The sequence below is a fragment of the Lepisosteus oculatus genome, chromosome 5 (assembly GCF_040954835.1).
Source record: "Lepisosteus oculatus isolate fLepOcu1 chromosome 5, fLepOcu1.hap2, whole genome shotgun sequence".
Classification (NCBI taxonomy): Eukaryota; Metazoa; Chordata; class Actinopteri; order Semionotiformes; family Lepisosteidae; genus Lepisosteus; species Lepisosteus oculatus.
Window position 1 is genome coordinate 29,436,634 of NC_090700.1, and position 10,526 is coordinate 29,447,159.

The 10,526-nt window shown below is 40.5% G+C and overlaps 1 protein-coding gene across 2 annotated transcripts in view; it reads right to left on the reverse strand.

The window, feature by feature from the left end:
• grm4 (glutamate receptor, metabotropic 4) overlaps window positions 1-10,284 on the reverse strand; it is a 391,860-nt gene extending 381,576 nt beyond the window's left edge. For both annotated transcript variants that reach the window (XM_006628340.3, XM_015342363.2), the window contains exon 1: window positions 8,459-10,284. The gene's annotated coding sequence lies outside the window, so the exon portion shown is untranslated. The remainder of the gene's footprint in view (window positions 1-8,458) is intronic.
• Between the last annotated feature and the right edge of the window lie 242 nt (window positions 10,285-10,526).

Sequence of the window (10,526 nt, forward strand, 5' to 3'; positions counted from 1 at the left end):
AATTACAAGTATAAAAGTCGAGAACTGGCCATCCTCAAACCACTAGAAGACAAGAGACAGGTGCACTGTGTGTTTGTTTTTCAGGGTTTTGTTAAGTTGCACATTTTCCAACATTTTACAGGTATATATATATCATATAAAAATAATCATCTTGAGGAACCAAGCTGCATTAAATCTGACACTTCATACACATAGCTGAAGCGCATCTAGCAAAAAATAAGAAACAGGAAAACATTTTAAAACTGTCCCCTTGAGACATCCAAGACTTTCGTAAACAGTGCATACATTTCTTTGAATTAGTATGTATGGGACCCTCCTTATGGCCAATGCTTATTTTTGCACAAACAGTTGGTTCAGCTTGATAAGGTCCATCCATCTATACATCTTCTAACCACTTTATCCAATACAGGGTTGCGGGGGAGCTGGAGCTGCTCTTTGCAAGCAACTGGTGCAAGGCAGGAGACATTTTCAGGACATCATAGAGCAGGCATAAAGACAGACGCACACACTCACTCTCCCAGTATGTTTATGGACCTAGAGAAAGACATACAATCTCTATGTAGATAGCAGCCAGGTAATTGGGCACAGGGCTCCATCACAGCGATAGCTGGTAGTGCAGCCTTGCGCCACCGTTCCATCCATCTTGATCAAGCCTGAAGTTGCTACCATTTAACGTGCCAGTCCAACAAGAGAAACTTTCTGTTCCTGAATAAGGTGTGACGAGATAGGAAAATGCAGGAGACACAAAGCTCCCCGCGGTGGGGGGAGGGAAGAAAGGAGAGATGGTGGCAGAAAGATAAAAAACTAGAGCAGGGAAGACTGCAGGGAGTAGAGAGGGCGAGGGAAAGAGAGAGAAATGAGAAAGAGAGCAGCAATTAAGATAACTTCAGCCCACTTCAGAGAGCTCAATGGCCTCCAGGGGACCTCAGACACAACTTCTATTAGTGCAGCACTCCGTCTGAGAAGCAAAGTGCTTGTAAAGTTTAATAACCCTTGACCTCTGGGTATATATACCCAGCCAGAGTGTCTGCTCCTGCTGTGCAGCGGCACTCAAAGCTGGGATACCAATCTAATGTTTGTTTTGTTGTCGCTGATCTGCTTAAATCCATATCCTATTGACATTTTACAGTGATGTTACAGAAATTCTTCCCTGCTGTGCTAAGACAGCTGCATTGTGCCGAGGCCTGGGAATTTATATTCGGCTTCATATAGCTAATGGGCACAAAACGAATTGTAATTTAACATGGAATTCAACATATGCAGAGTACTGCAAAACCCTAATGTCTGGAGATACAGTATTTACCAAGCTCTGAAACCATGATTTCTCTGTTTTTAAAAATAACACTCTCATGTCAAGGGAAAAGTGCAGGCAGTTCGATATTCAAAATAGTTCAGATGGGTAGCCGCGTCAGCATGCGTCGGCTGCAAAGGAACAGCGAAACACACAACGTTTCGGCCGTGGAGCCTTCTTCAGGTGTGAGCTGAAGAAGAGTGAGCTGCTCACACCTGAAGAAGGCTCCACGGCCGAAACGTTGTGTTTTCTTTCTTCTCTTTTCAGCATGGAATATTGGAACTATTACTTGTTCCAATATTCAAAATGCTTCACAAAACTAGTCTGTTTTGGAAGGGTGGTGGGAAACACAACATTACTAAAACTAAGTCATCTCAAAGCCTGTCAGCCACAGCACTGGAGTGATCCTGCAGGGATGAGACCAAACTGGATCTCCCAGTCAACCATCCTTACAGTGAAGCATTGTGGTGGCAAAATCATTCTGTGGAGATGCTTCTGCTCAACAGGGACTGAAAAGCTTGTGGGGACAGAAGGGAAAATGGATGGAGCAAAGTACAGGAAAATACTAGAGGAAACCGATTTCAGCAGGACAATGTTTCCAAAGCACACAGCCAAAGTAACACTGGAGCAGAATGGGAATAAAACGCCAACATATGTTTTTCATTTTAGTTCTTACTGACATTTATTGAAAAGTATCTTAACCTTGAGTGATCTATAGTTTGAGCATTGAGGTTTCTAATACAATATTAAGCTTAAAACAATGTGAACGGCTCATTCTGTAATTTCACAAAATGGGACTACCAAGGAAGGGTCTGAATACTTTTGTAAGCTACTGTATATAAATCACCTTTAACCAAAGGAACCAATCTTGTAAATGTGAAGAAAATGTTCATAAATTACTTAGAAGTATCACCTTAAAATAAAATATTACACAAAAAAGGTTAATAACAATTCAGCGTATCATTCACCTGTGCTAAAATAGCTTCTTTTATATCACCACCACTCTCGCTCCTGTTCAGTGATGACTTCCTGCTCTGTCTCTAATGATCTGGAGATTCGTCCTGGCGGGTTTACGAGCTACAATAAATAAGGAGTTCATGATATGGGTCTCAGCAGAGTGTCTTTCGCTTACCTGTGACTCATGCACTTCGAGTGCAGGGCTGTGTAACCTTGGCACTTCCACAGAACTTCGAAGCAACCAGGAGCCATTTCACTTTACTGACCCTGCTGCCGGAGATCCCTTCAATAATTAAGGATTAACGGGAACTGAGAAGGAATGGGATCATGCAGAAGTGCCATAGCGCAGCACATGTTTAAACTTCTCCAGACAAATCAATTCAGTGAAAGACAAGGGCACTGTGGTGAAGAATAACCAGGGCAGTGGTCTTTGATTTAATCTAAGATCTTTAATTTTATCTACATCTGATCACATTTTGAACACAGCAAACCCTGCCTCTGCATTTATTTAATATTTTTTAGTTATTCCTAAAAAACGCATGTACTATTGTGTGGAAGTCTAATGCATTTTACCTTGTCCTACACTTTTCACTTAATATTTTGTCCTTCTGTATGAATAGACAATTCTATAGCAAACTTCTAACAGTTTAACCATTTCTTTTTTATATATAAAAGGTTCACCCAGACAGATTTAAATTAGTACAAAAAGTAGCCTTTTAGTTTTAGACATCTAGAGAGGAAAAGCACTGGACCACTGTAGAACTTGTAAATTAGATTGCACTGGTAATATGTATTGTTGATGCTGTGATAGATTAGCTACTACAACTCTTCATTTTGGCAGCTGAGTTGTTGTGATCAAGGTTCTAAAGATTCTGATCAATGTGAATTAAAGATAGGTAAATGACAAGCTTGATTTATTACCTATCAAACTATGATGGATTTTTAATTAAGTTGTTCTGGTAGCAGAAAAGACATGTGGAGGCTTTGAATATATTGTTGATGCTGTCAACACGTCAAGAAACATCCAAGTCTTTTTCATGAGCTTAAGGAAGAGTCAGAGGCTCTCAGGCAGTTGGTGAATCCCTGTCAAAGCCAAATGATGAGCTATTCCAGATTCACACCAGAACTTTGTAACACAAAGGGTCCGGCTTTGTTCTCTGAATGAGTGAGACAGTGCAGCAGCCACTAGAATCTAATTTGCGTCATTTATAAAAGATTGTTAGACATGATTTTTTCCTTTTAATTGTACACAATTATATATATTTTTTTCAATTAAAGAGATAAAAGCAGGATTTTCAGTCCATTTATGTTTGTTCTTTTGTCTTGCATCATAGTGGCACAAAAGGCTCAGTTCGTTTTTTATGACACCTAAATAACATGCTGTGGCAGTACAGTTTGACACATCTTTATATCAAACACAGAGAAAAATACAACGTAGTCATTGCAATTCCTACAGAAATCATCCTGGAACACCCACGTGCGAACTCCCTTTGCCTCTGCAAACATGAGTCTTGGCTTTTGGGTTTTCAGTCACAGAGAAACAGAGCAATAAAAAAGAAAAAAAATGTTATGGGTAACTGATAATAAAACTACATTGTTAGTGCTTTAATGGACAAAACTAAGTATTAAATATTAAGAAAGAAATATGAATATTTAGCTTTTGCATGTACCCTCATTGATCTGGAATTAAACAACAGCTTAATGTTCATATTTTCTTGATATTTAATATTTCAACAAGTGGAAAACAAGTGGTGTTCATAATACTTATGATTAAAAAGTTGAACACCAACTTGTAAATACTGGAGCATTGTGAGATTTGACTACTAGAGTAAACATCAAAACGGGAGTACTTGTTGTTTAATGGAAGCTCTTAACTGAAATCTGGGAGGGAAAATGATAAAACAAGCCTTTGTCTGGTTGTTATAATTCATAATCATTCCCAACATAATTTCTCAAAGCTAAATATATAAATATGCAAACCCTTCCTATTTTCGAAATTACATTTCATCTAGTGCACCCTCACCCTATGACCACGGGGCTGGCCCTCAGCCAAGTGGTTTACGCCAAATTTCACTGTCTAATTACTCTACAAACATCCCGAAACACATCTAATTCTTAATTAGCCGGTGTTGCCATTAATCCTCGTGAATATCTCTTTAGGATACAGTAAGGCAGAAAAGGAGAATAGCAAGATATAGGTTCTGTTGCAGGGTAGCAAAAAAAAACATTTAACATGCCTCAGCCTTTCTGAATTGTCAAGGTGATGCAGACTTTTTTATTCATTTTGCGAAACAAAGCACAGAGACAAAAGGATGTTCTTTTTTTAAAAAAAGACACAGCGCTTGGGGGCACTATGAGTGATTCCTCCAAACTGCTCTCCATAACTCTTTGACCTGCGAAGGCTTCACTTTGCTTATGCTTTGTTGAATCTGTCAGGAAAATTCTTCCATTTTTGGACACGAGCTGGAAACTGAAAACTGCTACACATCATACCCTACCTTGCAGCTTTCCACAAATCGGAACACATCACCTGCAAAAATGCAAAAAAAAAAACAGGAAGCACAGAGCAAGCTTGCAGATACACCCAACATCAACTGGAAATGTCTGATCACTTCCTGTCAAATTCAGAAACAACTGGTGAAGAGTAGAATCTGGCAGCCCTCCCAGAGGACCAGCTAGTGTAACAGGGCTCAGTAGCACCGAGTGTGTTACAGAAGTGAAGTCGCCTCCTTGAAACAGTGCAGGAGACCTGCTCATTTGCCACTGTGGAGGTTGCTGCAGTCTACGGCGTGACACTGTGTCCACTCTGAGTCCACAAGTCACTGTGATCGAATACCGGCAGAGGCAAAGCAGAGCTCTATGAGACAAATGCTTTACTCCTGTATTTCAAAAGGGAGAGTACGTGTCTGAAAACGTACTTTATGACAAATGCTGAACAAAAGACATGGACATTTTCTATTGTTCTACTCTTATTCACTCAGTGTTTTTCTTTGTACAGAACCAATTCCATGGTGAGCTTTTACTGAAATGCTACCCATTTTATAAAATAAGTCAGGCCTGATACATTGTTTTGTAGTTCAAACGCAGTCTTTTAGCTTTCTGGACTTGGGGAATGAAGCACCCGACAATCAGCTAAACTGGATTGCTAAATCTGATGGATTAGATACTACAATACTGTTCATATATAGTTCTCCTAGAGTAGTTTTTAAAATTTCTCACAATGTGAATTAGAGATTGCAAAATGACAGGCTTGATTTCCTCACACCCATATTAACCCGTGTTAATAAATGGTGAAGTTGTAATAATAGTAGGAAATGCTAATGGGGGCTTTAAATGAATTGTTGATGTTCACAACACACTTATTGTAGATAATCACGATTTATACCATCAGGTATCTGCACCTACATCTGAGAAGTAATTGATAAGACAGCTACTAGTACTTGTCAGTTTGCATTCATCATGTCTACATGCACAGTATAGGAAAGAGTCAATTCCTTAACTGTTCAACACAGTGGGGGGGGGGGGGCATTCATATCTATGCTCCAATCTCCAAATATTATTTTTTTTATTTGGTGTGTAGCCCACTAAAAAATTTTTGAAACACCACCAAGAATAATGTACTGTGACCCTGGTTTCAGGTGGTCAAATATTAATATGCGTATTTTCCAGTTATACTGTAGAGCAGCTGGGGAGTCCCTAGCACGATATTGCAATGCCCTCAGTCTATGTGTCTCATCCAGCCAGTATCTTTCATAACCCATGCAGAAGAAGCAAACTCAGCATCTTTCCCTCGCTTACAGGGATTAAAAAGGAATCTCAAATTTTAAAATGTAAGAGAAGTTAGCATCACATACCCCCAATATGTCTGTTGCTGTTTTCTTGCTTAACAATTTAAAGCCATAAAGCATACTGTATAGTGCACACACACACACCCAGCACACACACCTTCACCGATTTACCATAGGCTGTATTACACTAGTGACTTATTGGCACCGGAGTGATCAATTCAATCCAATTTAGACAGATCTTGTTCACATCAAGAATATGGAGATCAGTGCAGAGAGAAACTGTGTGTTAACTGACTTTCAGGTACTAGTATTCTATGCTAAAACATAACAGTAAGAGTAATGTTGAACAAAGAGTAGAATGCCTATTGGCCTCAGTTATTATGAAGCAGATATTTCCCAATCTCTGTAGAAAAGCAGGTGGGTGTGTGTATGCTACTGTCAAGTAAATCATATTTTCAAAACGGTGTTTTCCAGACATTCTGCATGAGAGTGCAGTTTAAGAGATAGAGTGCAAAATCTAGAACATACAGCCTAAGGTACTGTAATGTGCACTGTTTGTTCAATGAAAGTATCTACATCAGAACTAGTATTAATATAGATTAACCTGTTCTTAAGGTCTGTTTGCAGGCAAATGACGAAACTGACTTTGGCTGAGATTTCAGTACAGTGTTTTACTTCATCTATTTCCTCTTCAGTAATGTGCGAGGACTGGAACTCCTTTCATTACCACACTATAGAGAGGCATGCATTGTGAATACCATGGACTGGGCTTCTGGTACAGTTTCAAGGCAACATGTTAAATGCATCAGTAGCTGAGTAAGGGCTGGGTAACGTGTTTAGTTATGCATCACCTTTTACAGTACATCCTGTGGCATAGCTGCATCTGGATTACCTCCTAAAGAAGCAGTGTCCCGTCCCAACCCAGCAGGACTCCCATAGGCAGTATTTGTTGTCTCATTCACTCCATAAAGGATAATAAGCAGAATATCTCCCTTCAAATACAGGATTAGGGACATACAGTGCATACAGGCTAATGTTCTACAGTTAGAATTTACAATGGTCAAAACTGGCATCCAATTAAGAATAAAATACTTCACAGCACTAGTACTCAAAACGCAGCAGCAGAAATTATAGCAATAGTAATAAAACACTACAGATTTGTGTAGCTTTATCTTGATTGCAAAACGTCACTGAAATGTTTAATTCTTCTTATTATCATCTATTTACATTTTCTTGTTTCCGGAGTTCAAGTTCACTGGTGAATCTAACAGACGTGGACGAAAGCGGGAGAGAACGGGCAAAGCGGGTAAGAGGCAGAGGCTGAAAGTGGCGAGAGCAAAGCCGAACGCTGGGCTCCTTGTTCAAGGATCTGCGGCGATCTCCGTCAACTGAGGCAGCCTATGCGCTTCAGAATGTCTAGAGGGAATTCTTCTGCACATACCTCCGGTAGCGGAAAAAAAGGCACGACTTGGAAACAAATCCTGAGAATTTCTCTTTGTTCCCTGATGTTGACTATGTTGCAGGGGGCGTGAACACGTCAACTGAGACTCGGATTAACAGCTTTCGTATTTAAAAGACCAAGGGAGAGAAGAGGGGGTACACATGAATTGCATTGGCTCCTCAGCAGGTGTTGTATTGAAAAAAATATGCAAATTGCTTCATCAAAGACCGACTATGCCCAAATCGGGGAAAGGCAGAAAAAATACATTTTATGAGAAGTAAAACAGGCGCACATCTTTTATCTTTACTGGACAGCTTCTGTTTCTTATCGCTTGACTACCAGAGATTGAAACTAACCAGTAAAAACTCCTTTCGCCCTTCATGTCTCTGGGCATATTTAGCAATATAATATTTCTAAAAACAATTGAGACGCGATGCCGACGCTTTGGGGTATGTTAGAGTAATCGCAGTAACTGGTCATAAAACTAATTTGTAGTACTGAAAACTTTCGAATTTGTGTGCAAAACTAAACTTTCACCGAGACTATATTCACGACTAAACATTGCAATGTAGCAGCACTTTACATTATAGAATGTAATTTTTGCAATAGTCTTGATATTATCCAATGGACTCCCATATTGTAACTAATGATTATAAAGATTATGGTCTAAATCATGTCATGTTACAGTAGACACTGTTTCCCTAAAAGACAAAAGCAGTCTATATAAAGTAGGAAAACGTATGCAATTAAACGTATAATATGGTACATGCTTTTCACATACGATATTTGCGCTGTATCTTTATAAATTGCGAGATAAAAACCCAGCCAAGGAAAATACATAGTCTCTCAGTTGCCGACACACACTCCCTCTGTTGTCAACTAATTCCGGATCTTGAAAGTACGCTCTGCGATGTCAGAGCGTACCTTGTCGGATTTCCTTGCAAGTCAAGAAAGTGCCGGTTTGTGGAAGAAACGCCTTACCTTGGACTGAATTCCGGTGTGTGTGGGGGGTCAGATTTCACAATCCAAACAAAACGATGAGGCTCCGCGTTCAAGAATTCGCAGCCCTACGTTGAATCCAGAGCATCTTGTACCTCTTCTTCGCTTTGATTTCAAAGATTCGAGCTGCAAAAAGCACGCTCGTTTCTGACTCTATCGCTGGCCCTGCGGAGGATTGTTTAACCTATACACACACATTGCTGTCGGGGTGCAAAACACAGATGCTTGTTTCGCTCGTTGGAGTGATGTAAATAATTATACCATCTCCCAGCACGCTGTCTTCTTCTATTCCAGTTCACTCAATCCACCGTGCACAGATCCGAAAGAAACTCGAGCAGTGCCGTACACGCCGCCAGTTTGTTTTAACGCTGTCCATCGAAAAGTGGTGCTTGAAAAAAAAGCGCTAACAGGCAGGTCCAGATTCCTGGCTCCTTTTGGCTTTTTTATACTCAGCTGTGGTTCTACAGAGCCACTCGCGTGTAATATTAAAAATTAGCCCTTTACGACTAACCAGATGAAATCCTGTGTGAAGCCGCTGTACTTAATCTTGTAATACAGAGATTTAGTGGCAATGAGAAATGACTGATATTAGCATAGCGCACTCCCCCGCCGGAATGGGGCTGAACTAAGAAGTCAATGCAGCGGATCGTAGATCTAGCCGAGCAGATTTGAAATTAAATGCACCCGAAGCGAATAAGCGAATAACTATAATAAACCCAACCGCATAAACAGACGTCTGCTAGATGCTGATACGTTTATTCTTGGATTTTTACTACCCTAGCTATCTTTACAATAAAAACCGTCGGAATCGCAGGAAAATAAAATCAAAGGGAAATTCACATATTAATTTTTTTTCCAAGTTTTCCTCTCTCTAGTCATCCCGTGCTTCCAAAACATTTGCTACCACACAGGTTTGCAACTGAAGACGCCCCTGTTTACTTTCTCGGAAATTGCCGTTTCCTTTTCAAAGTTATCAAGAAGTCGGAATGCGTAAAACGGTAGCGAGTTATGGTTTTAATGATCCCATTCGACTTTCGCAATCAACAAGAAGGTAGTCAGTCCCACAGGTGTCCATTCTGTGTTTTAAGCAGAGTAAACCGTCTTTTTCTCACAACAGGATAATCCGAAATGTGCCTTTTCTCAATCTTTACTAGAACGGAATGGTGCTGAGCTCTTCCCAATCGAGGAATAACTTAATCGTTTTCATAGCCAGGGGTGGTTGATGTCGAAATGAATCACGTTTTTTAATAAACTGCAAGGCTCTGCCGCTGGAGTCAGTAGATTTTTTATGCGCTTTTAACTGGGTGACGGGAAACATAAATGCTCTCCAAAAGACACCAGCCGCTATGTCCGAACCGAGATGCTTTAAGGGAATGAAACTAAAAAGCTTGTATTAACCCGTACAACATCACGAGCAGGTGTGATATAGAATATTTATAATAAAAGCGTCAAGTTCACAGGCGTCCACTTCTACCCATCTGTGAATCCGTGCGTTGAGCGGTGTTTTTCAATGGACTCCTCGGTAAAAGAATTAACGCTGCACGGCTGCTGTTGCTGCTACTGCCGCTGCCACTACACTGGATGGTTATTACAGTACATCGCTGAAATTATGCAGCTGTCGCCTGGGCTGTGTTACACTGCTCACTGCTGGGTGATCCCAGCTCCAACTGCCCTGGAAACTGTCCACGGAAGAGAACGAGGTACTGTGGCTGTGACTGTTAAGAAATGAGCTGCAATACAGACAGGTCCGCCTCAATACGAAAAAATCTTTGGGGTAATTAATACCATGTCATTAGCCACCTAGTGCATCGCACCGGGCCTCCACCTAACGAGGGTCGCCTGATTAAATACACTGGGGGTCAGAAAAACTGCAAACCAACATTCCTGCGTCTCCCGTGTTTAGCAGCAGAATGCTGTCATCGGGATTAATTAATACTCAGTGTAACCAAATATATATATATATCTCCCTTTCGGTCTCTGTGCGGAATACACGTGTGCTTTACGCGCTTTAACAGTATTTTTCTCCTGTGCTGCGTTTGTGACTTCAGTT